Source organism: Schistocerca nitens, chromosome 2 (genome assembly GCF_023898315.1).
Source record: "Schistocerca nitens isolate TAMUIC-IGC-003100 chromosome 2, iqSchNite1.1, whole genome shotgun sequence".
NCBI lineage: Eukaryota > Metazoa > Arthropoda > Insecta > Orthoptera > Acrididae > Schistocerca > Schistocerca nitens.
This window is the reverse complement of record NC_064615.1, coordinates 678821763-678846352: the sequence shown is the minus strand read 5'-3', so window position 1 is coordinate 678846352 and position 24590 is coordinate 678821763. Positions and strand designations below refer to the sequence as shown.

General features: G+C 46.2%; 1 protein-coding gene across 1 annotated transcript in view; it reads left to right on the top strand.

The window, feature by feature from the left end:
• The window catches only part of LOC126235244 (tektin-1), a 145570-nt gene that overhangs the window by 85976 nt on the left and 35004 nt on the right, over positions 1-24590 (top strand). The window lies entirely within an intron of this gene.

The following is a 24590-nucleotide window of genomic DNA, read 5'->3' as shown; positions in this document are numbered from 1 at the left end:
ACCCAGAACATTATGACCGTCTGCCAAATAGCTCGTAGGTCCACCTTTGGCACTGATAACAGAGGTGACGTGTCGTGGAATAGAAGCAATGAGGCCTCGGTAGGTCGGTGGAGGGAGATGGCACAACATCTGCACACACAAGTCGCCAAATTCCTATATATTCCGGGGAGGAGGCGAAGAGCCCTGACGCCAATTTCAATCAGGTCACAGATGTGTTCACATCTGGCCGATTGGGGGGTGAGCACATCACTGTCTTCCTCAGACTGCTCCAGCATACTCCTGACCTTGTGACATGGCCCATTATCTTGCTGAAAAATGCCACTGTCATCAGGAAGCATGATTTCCATGAAAGGGTGTACGTGGTCTGCAACCAGTGTAGGATATTCCTTGCCTTGCAAGAGCTCCATTGGATCCATGGATGCCCTCGTGAATGTTCCCCAGAGAATAATGGAGCCGCCGCCAGCTTGTCTCCATCCCGCAGTACAGGTGCCGAGGAGCTGTTACCGTGGATGACGACGAATTCGCGCCCTCCCATCGGCATGATTGAGCCATGGTAAAAATTGCTGTTTTGAAGAGCGCGCCACAGCGCATTGTGTGAAGCAGTCGCCCTCCGTTTCTGGCGGTGGCGCCTCTGGTGGGAAAGGGGAAAGGTTGCCTGTTCACGTGCGCTATGAGCTCGCCAGTTGGTTAGTCGGAGTGAGTCTGGGTCAGTCACTCGTCACCAGTTGCTGGTCTGTCTCTCGTCCGCATTTGTGCGGCAGTTAGTGTCTGTCTGTCGTCTGGAGTTTCAGTATGTCTGTCGTTCGGATCAACCTTTAAGGCCGGTTGGATCGATCGGTTGGTCGGTCGCGCACTGCGACACAAGATGCCTTGTCCGTCTTGAGCGTCGGCGCATGTGAGGTCGCCACGTGAGTCCAGTGGGCCACGCAGTATAGCGAGGGATAGTGGCTTCGCGGTCGACACGAGAGCAACAGGAGTCAACCCACGACGTCAGTCTGGCCGGTGCGACCTGCGACGTCGTGGTGTGACTGGTCCTCCGAGCGCTTCTGAGCCCCTTCAGTTACCATCTTGTGGAGCTTGGCTCGGTCCTCTCCTGGTGCATGGATGTCGTTTTGCCAGTGGGCGTGTTCCTTCTGCATGGTTGGGTCCGAGCCAGTATTTCCGCCGTCGTGTGTCTGGAAGTGAGTGGGAGACGCACCAGCAGTGCAGTCGCGACGGAGCAGCAGTCGCGGACGGAGCAGCGGGCAGTCTGTCGGTTCGTGGGCACCAGGAAAGACGGGAGATCGGTGCGCCTTCCTGCGTCCGGTGAAGCGGCTGGCAGCCGACGGTTCGGGAGAGCGATTCGGGGGTGCTGCGCCAGGTCTTTTCCAGAAATCGCAGTTCATTAGAAGTTAAGTTCAAATGGTTCAAATGGCTCTGAGCGCTATGGGACTTAACATCTATGGTCATCAGTCCCCTAGAAGTTAAGTGATTGGTGATATGTTCTGTGATTTACTCTCGTTAAATTCTACTTGTTTTCTTGGTCAGTCTCTCGTCCCCAGCTTGGTCGTCTGTCTCTCGTCCGCATTTGTTAGGCAGTTAGTGTCTGTCTGTCGTTCGGAGCTGCCTCTGTGATGTTTGTCGGATTCGGTGTGTTAACGAATTTTTTGCTTGAAGTGTAACGGCCTAATTACTGAAATATGTTTTTATCTTGCCTATCATCTTGAGAGGAGGAATATGTGTACTGTAGAGCATGTTGGCCAACCTTGTATAATTTTATGTAAGATTGCATTTCATGGGCTTTTATTTAAATGGTCATTATAGTATATAAAGTTGCCACCCTTCCACCGTAAGGCTTTTCTTAGAAGTTAAAATCAAGTTGCACCGTCGGTGGCAAGTTACTCTTTTAATTTTAGTGTTTTGTACCATTTCCATCACTCCTACGGGGTGCATAGTTTGTGTGCTTGTATGAATTGTTAAAACTTTTACTTAAGGTAATCTGGTGTGTTGCAGATTTGCACCAATGTAGTCTTTCAGAGGTTGTTGTGAGCGGTCGTGACTACGGCCGTGTCAAAAGGGAGCGGCAAGGTTCTCAGCCCGAAAGCTCATACACTCAAAAATGTGTTTCTTTCTGCCTCTGAATAAATTGTAACTTGATATTTAGAGGGTGCTTTCTGCTTATAATTTTCAATCTGTTTCTTAAAAAAAAAGGCTTTTGGGAAAAGCAATTTCATTTTGATTTCATTAGTTACTCCCTGGCAACTACTTCCACGCTCACATAGTGTGATTAAATGTGTTAATGTTCTTGATGAATCGCTAGTAAATAAAGTAAATTCTTAAGAAAAAGTTTTGAAAGTAAATTCACGGTTCAATGATGAAGAAGATATTGGGATCCATCAAACCAAGCAATGTTCTGCCATTGTGCCAACGTCCACTGCCAATGGTCACATGCCCACTTCAGTCATAGTAGGTGATGTCGTGGTATTAACATTTTCGTATGCACGGGTCGTCCGCTGCGGAGGCCCATCTTTACGAGTGATCGGTGCACTGTGTGTTCAGACACGAGACATTTGTACACTGACCAGCGTTAAAGTCTGATGTCAGTTCCGCCACAGTTCGGCGCCTGTCGTGTTTTGCCAGTATGCCCAGCGTACAACGTGTGACATGTGTCATGAGGGATGGCTGCCCAACCCCACGACGTTTGGACACGGTTTCACCTTGTGTTGAAGAGACTCACCACAGCACTCCTCGAACACCCGACAGTGCTGTAGTTTCCGAAATGCTCGTGCCGAGCCTCCGGGCCATTGCAATCTGCCCTCGGTCAAATACAGGTCGCCCACCTTTCCCATTCTACACTCCTGGAAATGGAAAAAAGAACACATTGACACCGGTGTGTCAGACCCACCATACTTGCTCCGGACACTGCGAGAGGGCTGTACAAGCAATGATCACACGCACGGCACAGCGGACACACCAGGAACCGCGGTGTTGGCCGTCGAATGGCGCTAGCTGCGCAGCATTTGTGCACCGCCGCCGTCAGTGTCAGCCAGTTTGCCGTGGCATACGGAGCTCCATCGCAGTCTTTAACACTGGTAGCATGCCGCGACAGCGTGGACGTGAACCGTATGTGCAGTTGACGGACTTTGAGCGAGGGCGTATAGTGGGCATGCGGGAGGCCGGGTGGACGTACCGCCGAATTGCTCAACACGTGCGGCGCGAGGTCTCCACAGTACATCGATGTTGTCGCCAGTGGTCGGCGGAAGGTGCACGTGCCCGTCGACCTGGGACCGGACCGCAGCGACGCACGGATGCACGCCAAGACCGTAGGATCCTACGCAGTGCCGTAGGGGACCGCACCGCCACTTCCCAGCAAATTGGGGACACTGTTGGTCCTGGGGTATCGGCGAGGACCATTCGCAACCGTCTCCATGAAGCTGGGCTACGGTCCCGCACACCGTTAGGCCGTCTTCCGCTCACACCCCAACATCGTGCAGCCCGCCTCCAGTGGTGTCGCGACAGGCGTGAATGGAGGGACGAATGGAGACGCGTCGTCTTCAGCGATGAGAGTCGCTTCTGCCTTGGTGCCAATGATGGTCGTATGCGTGTTTGGCGCCGTGCAGGTGAGCGCCACAATCAGGACTGCATACGACCGAGGCACACAGGGCCAACACCCGGCATCATGGTGTGGGGAGCGATCTCCTACACTGGCCGTACACCACTGGTGATCGTCGAGGGACACTGAATAGTGCACGGTACATCCAAACCGTCATCGAACCCATCGTTCTACCATTCCTAGACCGGCAAGGGAACTTGTTGTTCCAACAGGACAATGCACGTCCGCATGTATCCCGTGCCACCCAACGTGCTCTAGAAGGTGTAAGTCAACTACCCTGGCCAGCAAGATCTCCGGATCTGTCCCCCATTGAGCATGTTTGGGACTGGATGAAGCGTCGTCTCATGCGGTCTGCACGTCCAGCACGAACGCTGGTCCAACTGAGGCGCCAGGTGGAAATGGTATGGCAAGCCGTTCCACAGGACTACATCCAGCATCTCTACGATCGTCTCCATGGGAGAATAGCAGCCTGCATTGCTGCGAAAGGTGGATATACACTGTACTAGTGCCGACATTGTGCATGCTCTGTTGCCTGTGTCTATGTGCCTGTGGTTCTGTCAGTGTGATCATGTGATGTATCTGACCCCAGGAATGTGTCAATAAAGTTTCCCCTTCCTGGGACAATGAATTCACGGTGTTCTTATTTCAATTTCCAGGAGTGTATATATAGACAGCTCAGTCACTGATACTATCTATGTGCACCGTGTGTGTGTCTGACTAGCAGTCACTCCTCGCCAGGTGACGCTGCTGTCGCCTGGACGGGCTTATATCGATAGTAGATCTGTGGTCATAATGTTGTAGCTAATCAGTGTACGTCTGACACCTGTAATGACCGTTAAGAGCCAAAAGATTATTTTTCGATCAGTTTACCGGTACTCATCCTAGTTTTATTGGCCAGAAGAGCTAAATGAAACTGGAGTTGACAAGAAAAAGAGGAAGCACTAGGGGCGCCATGTGAACTTAGACACCAGACAAGAGCGTCCTTAGTAAAGCCAGAATTCACTGGTCTCCAAGTAGGAAATTTCTCTGAGCTAGTGGCACGACGTTTGTCACTCAGTAACACAATAGATACTGGCGTAATTAGTTGAAGGTACTGCCACCACAAACATTAGACTATTCCCAGATAGGAGTATCACGCAGAACTCAGGAATACTGCTCAGAACCATTGAAAAGTGCACCCAAATCGCCTACAAAAGAAACGATTCTCACGCAAGCGAGGGAGACAGTTTTGAGTGGCTGAAGGGAACCCTCTCTGTACCAGCGTCGCCACCAAAAGAAGACGACCAGAATGAGCTGATACTGAATTCGTAACAAGTGATGGCATCTAAATCTACAGACAGAGGATAAATACAAAGTCTCCAGTACCGTGTTTGACACTTGAATGCCTTTCAGTAGTAGTTAGCGTTCTCCAGAAGACTGAAGTTAGTGATTTTAACTTTCACTCATGCAGAATATCTGTGTCGTATTCAGAACAAGTTGGCAATCAACCCCTGTTACTAGAACAATATCCCTGTTAGAGTTCAATGCAGATAGAACAGAAACAGTTCTACTGTGTATCTCTATGGTATACACTAGTGGAGGATCGCTGTCGATTCTGGCCAGACTAAACATCGGGCAATAGACCACTTTCGCTCTTCTCTGTATAAGTGTTCCAGGAACCAGTGACCTGATCGTCCACTAGTCAGGCACTTGTGCTTGTTATATTTTGCTGTCATCAGCATCAGCATATTACTATATACGCCATCATGGCCTGCTCTGATCGCTACTGCCATACAGCTGTGCTGCTCATTCGCTGTTGGAGTACTGGCTATTCTTCCAGTTTTATTGTTCCTACTAATACATATAAAAGCGAAATTCCTGCTAGACTAATATGCGGACACTATGTCGAAAGGGTACGTAAAATATCACTTCAAAAATCATTTTGCCCGTAATGGGAAATAGACTGACGCTTTCCGTCGACAAGGGCACTGCATGAAAGATGGAGTGAGCAGCATTTGTCTAGGCTCACTACAGCTACTCACTGCAAAAACGGAACTTCAAATATCTGTCGAAACACCAGAGAAAATGCGCCTGACGACTCTTGGGACAGACATTGAGCAGCCAGAACATTATCACCACTGTCCTACTATCGCCATAAATCCGCTCCGGAGAACATTCACATGGGCATCCATTGGTGGAGTGGTAGTCATGCAAGACACCATGACGGCCAAGGAGTACCATACACTGGTTGCAGACCATGTACATCCCTTCATGACGATCGTGTTTCCCAACGGCAGTGGCATTTTTCAGCAATATAATACACCGTGTCACAAGGCCATGAGTGTGACGGGCTGGTTCGAGAAACACAGTGTCGAGTTTCAATTGATGTACTGGTCCCCAACTCGCCAGATCTGAACCCAGCCAAACACATATGGGATGTGATTCAACTTAGTGTCGGGGCCCATCACCCTCCTCCCCGGAATTTACGGGAATAAGGTGACTTGTGTGTGCAGATGCGGTGCCAACTCCCTCCAGCAACCCACCGAGGCCTCTTTGCTTCCATACCACGGCGTGTCGCCGCTGATATTTGTGCCGAAGGTGGACATATGGGCTATTAGGTTGGTAGTCATTATGTTCTAGCTGATCAGTGTACATATTACTCCTAACTCTGCTTCCTAAGTAGATATTTAGTGATATAGAGTAGCTGTGCACGTACAAAAACAAACTTCTGTCAGCGTCTTATTGGTTCCACTTGAATCCCACCAAACGTAGGATTCGCATACTATGTTGACTCACAATACTATATAATAAATGTATATTAACCGATTTGACAAGCTCTCTATGGTTCTTTGTCGGCATGCAGTAGTCATAGGAGCCTACGATAAAAGACTTTGTGGTCAGTCTTCAGGGGAAGACTCCATGTCAGATTAACTCACAGGAAGAGCCAATTACCAGATGTCAAGCATCCAGCTAAATTGCCTCCCTATATAAATGTTTAGTGTCATAGAACAGCAGTGTGCATACAAACAAATGTTAGACACATTTTGTTATTGAGGTCTTCAGTCCAAATACTGGTTTGATGCAGCTTCCCATACTACTCTATCCTGTGCAACCCTCTTCATCTCCGAGTAACTACTACAATCTACATCCTTCTGAATCTGCTTAGTATATTCATCTCTTGGTCTCCCTCTACGATTTTTACACTCCACGCTTTCCTCCAATAATAAATTCGTGATCACTTGATGCCTCAGAAAGTGTCCTACAACCGATCCACTATTCTAGTCAAGGTGTGCCACAAATTTCTCTTCCCATTTCTGTTCAGTACCTCCTCGTTTATTACGTGATCTACCCATCTAAGCTTCAGCATTCTTCTGTAGCACCACATTTCGAAAGCCTCTATTCTCTTCTTGTCTAAACTATTTATCGTCCATATTTCACTTCCATACACTCCGAATTTTCTTACCTTTCCTTTGCTGCCTGCTCATTATGCAGACTGAATAACATCAGGGATAGGCCACAACGCTGTCTCACTCCCTTCTCAACCACCGCTTCCCCTTCGTGCTCCTCAACTCGTAACTGCCGTCTGGTTTCTGTACAAATTGTAAATAACCTTTTGTTCCCTGTATTTTACCCCTGTCAGTTTCAGAATTTGAAAGACAGTATTCCAGTCAACATTGTCAAAAGCTTTCTCTAAGTCTACAAACGTAGGTTTGCCTTTCCTTAATCTACACTCCTGGAAATGGAAAAAAGAACACATTGACACCGGTGTGTCAGACCCACCATACTTGCTCCGGACACTGCGAGAGGGCTGTACAAGCAATGATCACACGCACGGCACAGCGGACACACCAGGAACCGCGGTGTTGGCCGTCGAATGGCGCTAGCTGCGCAGCATTTGTGCACCGCCGCCGTCAGTGTCAGCCAGTTTGCCGTGGCATACGGAGCTCCATCGCAGTCTTTAACACTGGTAGCATGCCGCGACAGCGTGGACGTGAACCGTATGTGCAGTTGACGGACTTTGAGCGAGGGCGTATAGTGGGCATGCGGGAGGCCGGGTGGACGTACCGCCGAATTGCTCAACACGTGCGGCGTGAGGACTCCACAGTACATCGATGTTGTCGCCAGTGGTCGGCGGAAGGTGCACGTGCCCGTCGACCTGGGACCGGACCGCAGCGACGCACGGATGCACGCCAAGACCGTAGGATCCTACGCAGTGCCGTAGGGGACCGCACCGCCACTTCCCAGCAAATTAGGGACACTGTTGCTCCTGGGGTATCGGCGAGGACCATTCGCAACCGTCTCCATGAAGCTGGGCTACGGTCCCGCACACCGTTAGGCCGTCTTCCGCTCACGCCCCAACATCGTGCAGCCCGCCTCCAGTGGTGTCGCGACAGGCGTGAATGGAGGGACGAATGGAGACGTGTCGTCTTCAGCGATGAGAGTCGCTTCTGCCTTGGTGCCAATGATGGTCGTATGCGTGTTTGGCGCCGTGCAGGTGAGCGCCACAATCAGGTCTGCATACGACCGAGGCACACAGGGCCAACACCCGGCATCATGGTGTGGGGAGCGATCTCCTACACTGGCCGTACACCACTGGTGATCGTCGAGGGGACACTGAATAGTGCACGGTACATCCAAACCGTCATCGAACCCATCGTTCTACCATTCCTAGACCGGCAAGGGAACTTGTTGTTCCAACAGGACAATGCACGTCCGCATGTATCCCGTGCCACCCAACGTGCTCTAGAAAGTGTAAGTCAACTACCCTGGCCAGCAAGATCTCCGGATCTGTCCCCCATTGAGCATGTTTGGGACTGGATGAAGCGTCGTCTCACGCGGTCTGCACGTCCAGCACGAACGCTGGTCCAACTGAGGCGCCAGGTGGAAATGGCATGGCAAGCCGTTCCACAGGACTACATCCAGCATCTCTACGATCGTCTCCATGGGAGAATAGCAGCCTGCATTGCTGCGAAAGGTGGATATACACTGTACTAGTGCCGACATTGTGCATGCTCTGTTGCCTGTGTCTATGTTCCTGTGGTTCTGTCAGTGTGATCATGCGATGTATCTGACCCCAGGAATGTGTCAATAAAGTTTCCCCTTCCTGGGACAATGGATTCACGGTGTTCTTATTTCAATTTCCAGGAGTGTATCTTCTACAATAAGTCGTAGGGTCAGTATTGCCTCACTTATTCCAACATTTCTATGGAATCCAAACTGATCTTCCCCCAGGTCGGCTTCTACCGGTTTTTCCATTCGTCTATAAAGAATTCGTGTTAGTATTTTGCAGCCGTGACTTAGTAAACTGATAGTTTGGTAATTTCACATCTGTCAACACCTGCTTTCTTTGGGATTGGAATTATCATATTCTTCATGAAGTCTGAGGGTATTTCGCCTGTCTCATTCATCTTGCTCACCAGATGGTAGAGTTTTGTCAGGGCTGGCTCTCCCAAGGCTATCAGTAGTTCTAATGGAATGTTGTCTACTCTCGGAACCTTATTTCGACTTAGGTCTCTCAGTGCTCGGTGAAACTCTTCACGCAGTATCATATCTCCTATCTCATTTTCATCTACGTCCGCTTCCCTTTCCATAATATTGCCCTCAAGTACATCGCCCTTGTATAGACCCTCTACATACTCCTTCCACCTTTCTGCTTTCCGTTTTTTGCTTAGAACTGGTTTTCCATCTGAGCTCTTGATATTTATACGGATGGTTCTCTTTTCTCTCTACGTTCTCTTTAATTTTCGTGTAAGCGTCTTCTATCTTATCCCTAGTGATACATTCTTCTACATTCTTAATTTTTCCTCTAGCCATTCCTGCTAAGCCATTTTGCACTTCCTGTCGATCTCACCTTTGAGACGTCTGTGTTCCTTTTCGCCTGCTTCATTTACTGCATTTTTATATTTTCTCCTTTCATCAATTAAATTCAGTATCTCTTGTCACCCAAGGATTTCTAATAGCCCTCGTCTTTTTACCTAATTGATCCTCTACTTCCTTCACGATTTCATCTCTCAAAGCTGCCCATTCTTCTTCTACTGTATTCTTTTCCTTTGTTCTTGTCAATCGTTCCCTAATGCTCGCTCTGAAACTCTCTACAATCTTTGGTTCTAGCAGTTTATCCACGTTCCATCTCCTTAAATTCCCACTTTCTTGGAGTTTCTTCAGTTTTAATCTACAATTCATAATCAATAAATTGTGTTTAGAGTCCACATCTACCCCTGGAAATGTCTTACAATTTAAAACATGGTTCCTAAATCTCTGTCTTACTGTTATATAATCAGTCTGAAATCTGAAACCTTCCGGCGTCTCCAGGTCTCTGCCATGTATACAACCCTCTTCCATTATTCTTAAATCAAGTGTTCGCCATACATGCTTACAAATCTCTAATTTCAGGCAACAGACATCAAAAACGCTGCAAATAGATTACGTTTTGCTTTACTAGGCAATGACATAACATAGTTGAGACTTTCATTTATACAAGTACCTAAACAGATTGATGTGGGACTGAAACCAGCACCTTCCAGGCAATTAAGACGGTTAATTGTTACGTAAACTATCAAACAGCGATACTGAAATAGATAGGTCCCTATCTGTCATTTATAAATCACCATGTGACGTATTTGAAATATTTTTTAATGGAGCATTTATTAATGGAGAGAGGGAGTGAAAATCGATTTGTTGCCTAAGTTATAGGTTGGATGCTGCCATAGAATCAAGACTATGTGTAATATGTTTATTATTATTATTATTATTATTATTATTAGCAGTTATGCACTCACAACTATGCTTACAAAAACACCTTTTTTCAATGCCACAACTGAAGCACATATTAACGTGATGTGATAAGTGTTGACTTCGGCAGTTAGTATTGTGTTTGACAGACATTACAAAGGGTGGTGAGTGTGTTCCTGATTTAGTGGGCTGCCCCTCTGGCGTACCTGGCAGGTGTGAGCGGGCATGACTTGTTTGTGCTTGATGGCTGCACTACCGTGAAAAATGTTGTCCCTTTCACGAACTGTACGTGTGTGATCAATTTTCGAGAAAAAGCAGCACATATCAAAGCAATTCCAATTCCAAAAACAGCACGTTCTCGCTTTGGTAACACGAATTCTGATGTCTGGCTACTTTCCCTACAATGATTAGTACTGCAGGAAAAAAGTTTAAAAAATGCCTTGGCGTATCTCAGTACGTTGTGACTGCATTTTTCTGGAGCTGGCTGACTGACTCCCGACGGCCTCGTAGGGCACACGTCCCATGTGTGTGTGTGTGTGTGTGTGTGTGTGTGTGTGTGTGTAACGACCTGAAGCAGAAAAACGAAGCGCTGAGTGCACCACCAGTCAGCCGCATGAGAGGTCACTGCACTGTGTATGTGTCACATCCAAAGCCGAGAGAAGGTGTCATGTATAATGGCAGTTCTGTATCTTTTGTCACAGGATTGCATTATAACGTTATTTTTATTATTATTGGATTGAAACGTATTGCAACAATTCTCTCTCCTACTTCTCAGGGGTTTTACAAACCCATGATAAAATTGATTGCACAGGGCGGCGGTTGTGCTCTTACTTTAATCGTCAGTCTATATGGCATACCTGGCAGGCGTGAACAGACATGACATGTTTGTGTTTGGTGGCCATTGCAGCTGGCAGCTACAGCACTCCTACTGCACAGTCTCTCTGTGTCGAACTTGGAATTTCCATAGACTGTCAATCCTACTTATAATGTCTTAGCTGCAAACTCCCTAGAAGTTTAACGTACCACTAATTATGTTTAGGACGTGTTGCACAGTTGTATTTTGTCTTTAATACGTCGCATTATGCTGGAGCTAAGTGAATTCAAAGGTGTGGAACTGTCTTTCTTTTCATTTAATTTTTTTTTTTTTCTTCAAGAGGTAGCTTGCTGGTTCAGTCAGTATGTAAAGTTCTCATGTTAATGTGAAGTGCTTGCTGTTGACTGACCTCATATTAATATCCAGATCACATATAGGCTATGACAGTGTTTCTTTTTTGTTCGTTTTGGTTATTCCTTCTGTTATGTGACATATGGGCCATTGGCACCTATGTGTTGCTGTCTGCAACGTGCACAGGCTTGAGGAGTGAAGTGTACCGACTGCACTTTCTCATTCATGTATGATGTAGAATGTTAATAACGTTTGTTTTGTTTAAAACCTTTAAGAGTTTTCATATTAAAAATTCAAAGGCATTACTTTTCAGCTCGGCCTCGTACCTTACATTAATATTTGCCACCATTTACAGAATACGCCAACACACTCTAATGTCAATGTGTTTTACATTAATATTTATCATCATTCTTTAAGGCTGCCGATAATGGTCTTCTCTGTAGAGCGTACAGACCTTGATGCATTATTGGAATATTACTAAAACAAATTTGGTAACAAACACCTGCATCCTGATCCTCTCACTACAGAGTACAAGCCTAGAATGGAAATCGAATTAGTCAAAATCAGTGGAGCTATGATTGAAGGAGTGGACAGAGAGGTGGTGTATTTTTTTTATAAAGTTTGGATACTTTTTGAGCACAGCACAGAATATATCATACACACTCTCTGATGTCAAAGTGACTTACGTTAATAGTTGGAGGTCAGTGGGGCGTAAAACATCACGATGTTAATGTGACGTCGAGAGCAGTGGGATGGCACTCATGTAATTTGAATAATAATATAATTACTGCAAACTGTCCAAAATCAGTGGAGTCCCCCAAATGACTGCCCAATAGCATGATGATGCACGTGCAATCGAATTATACTAATTACACTTTGGCGTTACTTTGGTTCTCATGTCGTCTGAATACTTTGGAGCACAGCGCAGAATATGTCATACATACACTCTAATGTCAAACTGTCTTACGTTAATAATTTGGAGAATAAAAATGCAGATTATTCGGATACTTTCGGTAATGCTATTGTCAACATGAAGAACAAGTACCAAATGGTGAGCATATCATTATTTATGGGCACTGACGTGGTGCGTGACATGCCGACACTACACATGTCTGAAGGAGCAAGTGTGACACATGTGTAACAGTTGTATGAAGCCATCAGAGCGTTCACGTACTTCCGACCACATTTACGTTTACAATAAATAAAGTCTTCACAAGTGTGAGTTAAACAACACCACATACTAATTACTTCCTCGACACGTGGTGCGGGGGGGGGGGGGGGGGGGGGGAAGCGCAGGGGGACATGGCACATGGATGGCAAGGGGGTAACAACGCAGAGATAGTGGCAGGCGGCGAACTCCAGGAATGCTGATGCTGTTGACCCAAGCACAATTGTCTGAGCACTGGATGCTGATGGCGGCGATTCCGGAAATGCTGACGCTGATGTCAGCGAAATATAACAGGCACAACTGCCTGTTAAACTGATGCTGACATCAGCGAAAGTGGTCCATCGCCCGATGTTTACTCTGCCCAGAACCCGCAGTAATGCTCTACTTACACTTCAGCTATAAAGTTTCACTGCTCTGAGTAGTGAAGGATATAATCTAAGGAAAAGAGATTACACCTCTTCTGAAGATTTAGTAGATATACTAGGTTGGAACTTAAATAGTGGCAACACTGCTGTGGAGACGCTATGCAATGGAATCTACTATTGTCGCTGATAGCACACATTGTTGACATACCTACCTAACCTCCGAGTAAATGGACTCGCCCATCGCACGTCACCGGCGTGCGCACAATCGAGGGACGCACAGTCACTTGTGAGCGGGAGGTCTAACGTAACGGTGTCACTATGTTTTCGAAACAGGAACAACGGAGTTGGATCAAGATTGAATGTGCCAGAGGTCGTACAGCACGACAGTATCATCAAGGTCTTCAAGAGGCGTGAGGGGAATCGGCACTGCCGTACAGAACAGTGGCACGTTGGGTAAAAGCCTTCGACGAAGATCGGAAAACTGTGGCGATATGCATCGGGGAGGCCGTCCTAGCGTCTCTGAAGAACACGTGCATGCTGTTGCCACGTTAGTGGACAGTGATCGACGCCATACGATTCGTGAGCTCGCCCACGAAACCGGATTAGTGCATACGACTGTGCTTCGCATCGTGAAGGAACGCCTGGGCATGGGAAAAACTGCACCACGATGGGTTCCGCATGACTTGACGGAAATGCAGAAATGGATGCGTTACGACGCTGCTCAGACGCACTTGGAGCGCTATGAGCACGAAGGAGGGGCTTTCTTACGCCGTATCGTAACACTGGATGACACATGGGACACATCATACGAGCCAAAACTGAAACGCCAATCCAACGAATGGCGTCATTATGGGTCGCCGCGAAAGTCGAAAGTGCATCAGAGCCCCGGTATGGTGAAAGTTGTGGTGATTCTCGTGTACGACTGTGATGGTGTTATCCTAGCGCATTACTTTCCTCCACAGCAGACCGTCAATGCACAGTATTACTATTCGTTTTTGGAGCATCACCTGCAACCAGCTTAGCGAAAGAAGCGGTGACTTTCCGCGGGCGCATACAGCGCAAGCAGTGGCTGTTCTGTTCGGTTGATGGGACTGGGAAGTACTGTGCCATCCACCATACACCCCGGACGTAAGTCCTTGTGACTTTGATTTGATTCCAAAGATGAAGGAACGACTTCGTGACCTTCGCTTCAGAACTGTTCCAGAGATTCGACAGGCAGTAGACCACTCCATTCGCACCATCAACGAACAGGCTCTGCTAACGGTATACTACGCCTTCCACATCGCTGGCAACGGGTTCTACACAACGCTGGTGACTACTTTGAAGGACAGTAACAGGTACAAACATGTAACTCTTATGTATTGGTTGTGAATAAATACAATAGTTGCCACTATTTAAGTTCCAACCCTCGTTTACTATAGTTAGTATGAAGGTACAAGAGCTATATGTTTATGCAAATTGCTTACTTTAATAAAATGTGATGACCAAGGTCTGTAGAAGCCTTTTCACCCCAGAACTTCCTCTAATTAATTCACATACTGGAAGCAACTATTTCAGTGAGATTTCTCATTTTGAAGACTTTACTGAAAGACCACCCTTCAGAACGTTTCTGCCCAACCTTAATTCTTTTTAAGGCGCAGCGTAACATAGTGATTCACAACAGCTAAGCCGTGCGGGATTAGCCGAACGGTCTGCGGCGCTGCAGTCACGGAATGTGTGGCTGGTCCCGGTGGAGGTTCGAGTCCTCCCTCGGGCATGGGTGTGTGTGTTTGTTCTTAGGATAATTTAGGCTAAGTAGCGTGTAAGCTTAGAGACTGATGACCTTAGCAGTTAAGTCCCATAAGATTTAACACACATTTGAACATTTTGAACAACAGCTAAAACAGCAGGTCACTACAGTGCGATCAGACATTAGCTAAAACACTGGGTTACTGAAGTGCGATAACTCATTAATATTGCACCTTTTGGTACATAGCGCATCGACATTTACGGAGTGTATCGGTATAGAACAGAGGAAAAAAAGTGTTATGGCCAGCCATGGGAAAACCCCCTGCAGTCTGGACGGGTGGTAAGGCTGATGGCGGATTTATACTGAGACAGTTCACGCTCGAGTGCAAGGACTAGTAATATTACGGGACTGACCGTTATCACTGAGCAACCGCACTGGTCTAGATCCTGTAACATGCCAATATCGTCATCAGAATAGTCAATCTGAGTGTGGAATCAGTCGCTCAGTTAAATTATAGCGTGGAATTTGTTTGTGATTGTTTTGTTGTAAGGTTCCCTGTAGTAGCCGATTGTGTAGCTGTTTTAATTATAGCGTGAAGAGCCAGACAGACTTTCTGTGTTACTTTTCCATTCCTTGTTAACTGCCGATGGCCACTTTTCACCTTTACTGAATCAGCTGAAATCGATCTCTATCTTTGTCATTTACCGCTTCACCCAGATATGGAAAATTCGGACGTTGTTGATCTACAGACGTCGTATTGCAAATAAATTGCTAATTATTTGAAGAAATCAGTGACGTATTATCTCTACCCTCAGTTTCATGTGGACACCATCGTCCTTGATGATACTTCATTGTTTTCTGAAACTATGAGCACAGTTCACCGTGCTGGCTATTTCACATAGTGCATTCGTTTCACTCACTTCGCCAGTCCCAAGTACACTATGTGATCAAAAGTATCCGGACACCCCCAAAAACATACGTTTTCCATATTAAGTGCATTGTGCTGCCACCTACTGCCAGGTACTCCATATCAGCGACCTCAGTAGTCATTAGACATCGTGAGAGAGCAAAATGAGGCGCTCCGCGGAGCTCACGGACTTCGAACGTGATCAGGTGATTAGGTGTCACTTGTGTCATACGTCTGTACGCGAGATTTCCACACCCCTAAACATCCCTAGGTCAATTGTTTCCGATGTGATAGTGAAGTGGAAACGTGAAGGGACACGTACAGCACAAAAGCGTACAGGTCGACCTCATCTGTTGACTGGCAGAGACCGCCGACAGTAGAAGAGGATCGTAATGTGTAATAGGCAGACATCTATCCAGACCATCACACGTGAATTCCAAACTGCATCAGGATCCACTGCAAGTACTATGACAGTTAGGCGGAAGGTGAGAAAACTTGGATTTCACGGTCGAGCGGATGCTCATAAGCCACGCATCACGCCAGTAAATGCCAAACGACGCCTCGCTTGGTGTAAGGAGCGTAAACATTAGACGACTGAACGGTGGAAAAACGTTTTGTGGAGTGACAAATCACGGCACACAATGTGGCGATCCGATGGTGGGTTGTGGGTATGGCGAATGCCCGGTGAACGTCATCTGATTCAAATGGCTCTGAGCACTATGGGACTAAACATCTATGGTCATCAGTCCCCTAGAACTTAGAACTACTTAAACCTAACTAACCTAAGGACGTCACACAACACCCAGCCATCACGAGGCAGAGAAAATCCCTGACCCCGCCGGGAATCGAACCCGGGAACCCGAGCGTGGGAAGCGGACACGACTATAACATCCCTGTGATGAATAGGCCTGCACAGAGTCCTGACCTGAATCCTATAGAACACCTTTGGGATGTTTTGGAACGCCGACTTCGTGCCAGGCCTCATCGACCGACATCGATACCTCTCCTCAGAGCAGCACTCCGTGAAGAATGCCCTGCCATTCCCCAAGAAACCTTCCAGCACCTGATTGAATGTATGCCTACGAGAGTGGAAGCTGTTATCAAGGCTAAGGTTGGGCCAACACCATATTGAATTCAAGCATGGAGGGCGCCACGAACTTGTAAGTCATTTTAGCCAGGTGTCCGGATACTTCTGAGCACATAGTGTATACATGATTGAAAATCTTTTTTCCATTTCATGAAGTAATACTAAATGATTGTTCTCTAAGCTATACCGGACACAACGTCCTAATTATGACATCTTGACTGATTCACTAATTAGTGAGACCAGTTTAATTCACATTAATATCAGAGTGGAGCCATTCCGTAATACACACAACTTTGTTTACAAGTCTGGAAACCTTTCAGCGTTCTGATTTGATTGTATACCGAGTCTTTATGCTTACCCAATCTGAAGTTGCGACAGGAATTGATATTTCAGGGAATTTCTTTATTGACAAACCTATTGGTGTACGCATTTGTCACATGTGAAGGATGAAATTGAATCAGTATGTATTAGGAGTCGTGAAATATCTATGAAGTTTAAATTACTTGGTGATATGACTATATATAATAGTATTTAAGTATAGTACGTCGAGAACCGGTAGCAGTTAAAGATGTAGCAGTTTATTAAGTAAACTACGCATGAATAAAAATTATAAAAGAACATTATTATTTATGAAGCATTGTCTTCTACGCATCACATTTTCCGGAAAGAAGAATGTAGTTGTAACAACGTCATTCTGTTTCAGACGGAAGGTTCCACTTGGTGTTTATAGTAAGAAGTACACTAGTGTCGAAAATTTCCTAAAGCGAACGCCGAAAGTGCTGCATAACAAGGCAAAGCTTAATAATGACAAAACTTTTAACATTTTTGGATAAAAAAATCCTATGTCAAGATGGCTAGAACTCCTTTATTTGATAACTAGTATCGGCTCATTGACGAGCCATCTTCAGAACAATAAAAATTTTATTATTTGATTCCGTGTGTAGCAGCCACCAGGCATTACACATCGTCATAATCTGTTCAGCTAAATCGCTCTTATCTTCTTGTTTACATACAGCCTAGCACTAGCCATGTGTATCACTTGCCATTATTGATCTGAAGATGGCTCGTCAGTGAGCCGAACTAGTTACCAAATAAAGGGGCTTTAGCGAGCTTGGCCTAGGATTTCTTTTCCACATCTTTAACATAACGGATCGAATATCTCCCGATTCCACAAAGTCAAATAATAATGAAAATACTTCCGCCATACTTGAGTGTACAAAAACCCTAATGAGAAAAAAATTTGTAAAAGGAAGTTTATCGTAACCAGAAAACGGGCACTAGGGGCTGTGATTACCTTCTGCTATCATACATGCTTAGCGGCAATATGGTTTGTTCTCCTTAGGTTGGCGCGAGAGCGTTCTTGGTAATCGATCCTACTCTCATGAAAGTAAAGTACATTTCTTCCAGCTAGTGCATACCGCACATGCCTCACAGAACTCACATCGAGAGCAGTCCACATGGTAGATACCTTCACCTGCGAGCAATTCATCCTCCATAGCAGGTCGATGCAGAAGGACATTGTCGTCCGCCAAACAGGAGTTTACATCAACTGTACGATTCAAAGCATCACACGTGCTTGCGTTACCCCATCTCTATTGTTATGGGCGTTAACAGTACACATCCGTCTATTAACACAGTTGTGAAGCTCTACACATCCATCCAACACAATAATCACTGTGCAAAGTAAGACGGGATCCACCGGTGAAGAACACACTCCTATATTCATTCATGGTCCAATTTCAGTTTAACTGACTGTTGCAGTAGTTTTCTTTGCTGGCCTTTTTATTGCTCATGAAACTCACACATTGTATGTTGTACCACCATACAGCGAGACCTTCAGAGGTGGTGGTCCAGACTGCTGTACACACCGGTACCTCTAATATTCAGTAGCACGTCCTCTTGCACTGATGCATGCCGGTATTCGTCCTGGCATACTATCCACAAGTTCATCGAGGCACTGTTGGTCCAGATTGTCCCACTCCACAACGGTGATTCGGCGTAGATCCCTCAGAGTGGTTGGTGTGTCACGTCGTCCATAAACAGCCCTTTTCAATCTATCCCAGGCATGTTCGATAAGGTTCATGTCTGGAGAACATGCTGGCCACTCTATTCGAGCGATGTCGTTATCCTGAAGGAAGTCATTCGCAAGATGTGCACGATGGGGCCGCGAATTGTCGTCCACGAAGACGAATGCCTCGCCAATATGCTGCCGATATGGTTGCACTATCGGTCGGAGGATGGCATTCACGTATCGTACAGCCGTTACGGTGCCTTCCATGACCACCAGCGGCGTACGTCGGCCCCACATAATGCCACCCCAAAATAGCAGGTAACCGCCACCTTGCTGCACTCGCTGGACAGTGTGTCTAAGTGTTCAGCCTGGCCGGGTTGCCTCCAAATAAGTCTCCGACGATTGTCTGGTTGCAAGCATATGCCACACTCATCGGTGAAGAGAACGTGATGCCAGTCCTTTGCGGTCCATTCGGCGTGTTGTTGGGCCCATCTGTACCGCGCTGCATGGTGTCGTGATTGCAAAGATGGACCTCGCCATGGACGTCGGGAGTGAAGTTGGGCGTCATGCAGCCTATTGCGCACAGTTTGAGTCGTACCACGACGTCATGTGGCTTAACGAAAAGCATTATTCAACATCCAGAATGAAATTTTCACTCTGCAGCGGAGTGTGAGCTGATATGAAACTTCTTGGCAGATTAAAACTGTGTGTCGGACCGAGACTCGAACTCGGGACCTTTGCCTTTCGCGGGCAAGTGCTCTACCATCTGAGCTACCCAAGCACGACTCACGCCCCGTCCTCACAGCCTTACTTCTGCCAGTACCTCGTCTCCTACCTTCCAAACTTTACGGCTTGGGTATCTCAGATGGTAGAGCACTTGCCCGCGAAAGGCAAAGGTCCCGTGTTCGAGTCTCGGTGCGGCACACAGTTTTAATCTGCCAAGAAGTTTCATTATTCAACATGGTGGCGTTGCTGTCAGAGCTCCTCCGAGCCATAATCCGCAGGCAGCGGTCATCCACTGCAGTAGTAGCCCTTGGGTGGCCTGAGCGAGGCATGTCATCGACAGTTCCTGTCTCTCTGTATCTCCTCCATGTCCGAACAATATCACTTTGATTCACTCCGAGATGCCTGGACACTTCCCTTATTGAGAGCCCTTCCTGGCACAAAGTAACAATGCGGACACAATCGAAGCACGGTACTGACTGTCTAGGCATGGTTGATCTATAGACATCGCGAGCCGTGTACCTCCTTCCTGGTGGAATGACTGGAACTGATGGGATGTCGGACCCCCTCCGTTTAATAGGCGTTGCTCATGCATGGTTGTTTACATCTTTGGGCAGGTTTAGTGACAACTCTGAACAGTCAGAGGGACAGTGTCTGCGATACAATATCCACAGTCAACGTCTATCTTCAGGATTTCTGGGACCCAGGTTGATGCAAAACTTTTTTTGATGTGTGTAGAATGGGAACATGATTACACGAAAGAAAAACCGCTAATACAGAACCATACACGCAAAAATTAATTAAAGCATTATTGATTTAAATTTTCAAGGGCACTCTAAAATGAAACAATCGATAGTGTATTTCCAGATGTTCAGCCGCGTTGTTTCTATTTTATGCCCAGTATTTCGACGACTGACTCAGTTGTTTTCTTCAGGTGTTGCGAGTTGTACTGCTATGTGTACTCGCTGCCTGGACTCGAACCAGACTGTGAACTATTGTTGGCCTCGCGCAGCTATTTACAGCAGAGTTCGACTCCCGACGCCCTGGGCCTTTTGATGCTCTTTCGTTTCTCGGAGCCCGCGCTGATATTCCGCGAAACCCACATTCTCTCAGCGTTTCCCAACTGTGGCGGACGCGATGGCCGGTGAGATCTTAATACTCGTAACTGAGCGCCGGTCCTCAAGCCTTGTTTAAACTGACACTTCCACCCCTGTTTACTACGTATTCCAACATCATTATTTCGATTAACTCATTAAATACTGCCCCAGAAACTTGACGTCTGTTCCCCGGTTCTGGTCTCATCGCATTTCTTTTCACGATTACGTGTATTTCGCCCCCGTCAACAAAAACTACTCAGTAGTGCTGCTGACAACATGACTCGTGCATATGATGTTATTTATATATATTTGATGATGCTGGTGCTGATTTTACATTTAACATTTGACGATGCAGCTATGGCTGCAGTACATTAGGACTTTGTTTTATAAAACACATCTGATGATGGTCATTATAGACCGAAACCGGTAATCTGTTAACAAAAAGTTTGTGGCCATAGACGTAAATTCAAGGAAACTTATTGTATATACGGGTCACTGTTTTATTCGCGACAATGTCGCAGCTTGTGAAAATAGTCTTATTTGTAATGTGAAAGATGATCCACGTCGCCGAAAGCCGGATGAGACCTCATTTCCTGGGAAATTGGGCTGTCTTATGTGAGGCAGACTGTAGAATAGTCTAGCAGGTGTAAAAAGAACATCAGCGAAACATTCGACAAAAATAACCACGCACTGCCTTGAAAATAAACATAGAATGGAATACGATGAGACCAGTATCGTGGTGCAAACGTCAAGTTTCTGGAACAGCGCAATTAAGAATATCGAAATGAAGATGTCGGAAAACCTAGTAAAAAGCGGCAAAACTTTCAGTTTAAACAAGGCTTAGGATTCGGCACTCAATTTATTAAGATATCACAGTGTACGAGAGTGGGACAAAATCTCAGATAGTAGCGCTCTGCGAGTTTAGACGGCAACCTCCATCTCTCGACAGCTGATCGCCGGCATTGTCGGAAGAACTGAGAGTACTCCGAGAGTGCTGAGCGGTCATATTGCTCCCCAAATTTGTGACATATTTCTCAGTTTATACACTAATATTAAACTAAGCTCCGCCCGAACAGGTCATGAAGGCCCAACGGTACCGACCGGTCGCCGTGTCGTCCTCAGACCACAGACGTCACTGGATTCGGTTACGGAGAGGTATGTAGTCAGCACACCGTTCTTTCGGCCGGATGTCAGTTTACGAGACCAGAGCCGCTACTTGTCAGTCAAGTAGCTCCTCAGTTTGCCTCACAAGGGCTGAGTGCATCCCGCTTGCCAACAGCTCTCGGCGGACCAGATGGCCACCCATCCAAGTGCTAGCCCAGCCCGACAGTGCTTAACTTAGTTGATATGACGGGAACCGATGTTAGCAGTGCGGCAAGGCCTTTAGCACGCTAATACACCTTGGTAATATATTATGCGATACTTTTGCACACATTAACCAACTACGTGTTTTGAGCCGTAATATGTGGTTGTGGCATGTTTCTGAACAAAGAAATTACACGTTTCACCTCGTAAACGAACAGCAGGAGCAGTTAGCCTGTTTCGAAAGTTCTTGACTAAACAATGCTACGCAGCAAATAAGTAATAAAAACATCGTAGACATATTATGCAGAATTAACAAACGAAAATAAAAAAGTGGTCACTGAAGAGACTCGATCCCACGTTAATAGCAATATAAGAATGACAAAACTAGCGCACTACCCACTGAGCCCCTTTAACACAGTGACAAAACGCTCTGTCAACTTGTACCGGCATTTTCAGGAGAGTTGAGGCTACTGTCGCGGTGGATACGCATTGGCCGGCCGGAGTGGCCGTGCGGTTCTAGGCGCTACAGTCTGGAGCCGAGCGACCGCTACGGTCGCAGGTTCGAATCCTGCCTCGGGCATTGATGTGTGTGATGTCCTTAGGTTAGTTAGGTTCAATTAGTTCTAAGTTCTAGGCGACTGATGACTTCAGAAGTTAAGTCGCATAGTGCCATTTGATACGCACTGTGAGTGAATTTCAGCGATATGTCGGCAAGACAAGTGATGAAGAAAGCTGCCAGAAAGTAGACTCAGGACGAAGTTGTGCAATTACTTAGTCTGCACGAAGAAAGGCCGTCGTTGTGGAATGTGCGGTTACTGGACGACAGCAGCTGAGATAAGAAGCAAAGTTTGTTGACTGAAATGGTTTCAGTATTTTGACGCATCGACAGAAGAAATTTACCAGAATATCCACAATTCACAGAATCAGGGAAAGTGGTTTCATAACATAGATTAACTAACGTAGAGAACAAGGAACTTCTGTTTGAAAGTAATCGTTTTGGCACTCGGAAAACTCCCATTCAACTTCGAATAATACAGCTGTATATACAATTTTATGTAACAAGGTATTTATGAATTATATTATTATATTGGGTGCTGAAGAATAGACCTTCAGGCCGGCCGCTGTGGCCGAGAGGTTTTAGGCGCTTCATTCTGGAACCCCCTGGCTGCTACGGTCGCAGGTTCGAATCATGTTCTGCCATGGATGTGTGTGACGTCCTTAGGTTAATTAGGTTCAAGGAGTTCTAAGTCTAGGGACTGATGACCTCAGATATTAAGTCCCATAGTGCTCAGCCATTTGAACCATTTTGAACAGATCTTCAGGAATTTACTACAAATGAGAAATCGAATGAAACAATTGGCCATTTCATTTCAGAGTGTTTGTGTTGGCTGGACCGCTGAATTCATTTGTGTAATACATGAGATGATTGTTGGCAAGCCGAGAACAGTGTCGATCTTGGATGAAATGCAAGAGTTCGTCCCTTGGGGTGCCGGTAGGTGTGCTTCTTCACTGTCCATGTTGCCAGCGACAATCATCACAAAGCCGTTAAGGCAGTTAACCACTGGCGTCTCACCTAGGTTACATGTCTGCGGAACATGACAATAAGTCAGTCAATGAATGATGATGAGTGGGTCATGATTTATATAGCCATCTCACATGGTTGTGCAGATCTACCACAAGCGACATCAAACAGATCATAATTTAACTTCTTGAGTTTGCAGCCCCTTTCAGCTGCTCAATCTCCCCTCTTTTATACCTCTGGGGACAAAGGTTTTCCTGTCTGTTGTATATGAGAAGTAATATGTTTTTTTCTGCTAATGGTGGAAGGTGTGATCACTCGTTCAAACTTCTTACTTCCTTCAGTATACCCACGGACTTCTTTAGCCCCAACAGGTTCGTTAAGTATCACTTGTATCCAAAACAAACCTCTCTAGGCGTTTTCCATTGGTTCTCAGGCACCGTATATCCTCTCATATTGTGAGCACTGTCTGCATCCGCTGTCATTTACGGAACAGTGGACTTCAGTTGCACTCCATAGGAGTCTGGTCTTCTGGTATCTGCTCACACAAAAAGCTGCTGTGAAAAAACAAAGAATGCAGCTGACTGTCCTTGGCTCCAGGAAGGACCATCAGTGGACGACAATTTTATGAAAAAATTGTTGGAAGCATGTGTCCTGTTATACCCTCACACTAAAAGTGGTTGTAGCCTGATGAATAACACTGTAGTTTTAGATGTTTATGACTCGACTTAGATCTAGAAGATGGTGGGATTCAGAAAGTTTCGACGAGGGAACATTGTCTGATGATTATTGCTAGCTGCCTTGTCAAAGGATTTATGGGCATATGTTTATGGCTATCTTGCTAAAACAAGGTCTGACGCAACAAAGCATACATCGCACTATAGAATAAACACATATCAACATTTGCAGTGCAGTGAATGCGACTCAAACTGCGTGCTGTTTGACACTCAGACATTATACACTAAAGAGCCAAAGAAAATGGTACACCTGCGCACTATCATGTAGGGCCCCCGTGAAAACGTATAGTGCTGCAACACGACATGGCATGGACTCGACTAATGTCTGAAGTAGTGCAGGATGGAATTGACAACATGAATCTTGCAGGGCTGTCCATATATCCGTAAGAGTACGGGGGGGGGGGGGGGGGGTAGAGATCTCTTCTGAACAGCACTTTGCAAGTCATCCCAGATATACTCAATAATGTTCATGTC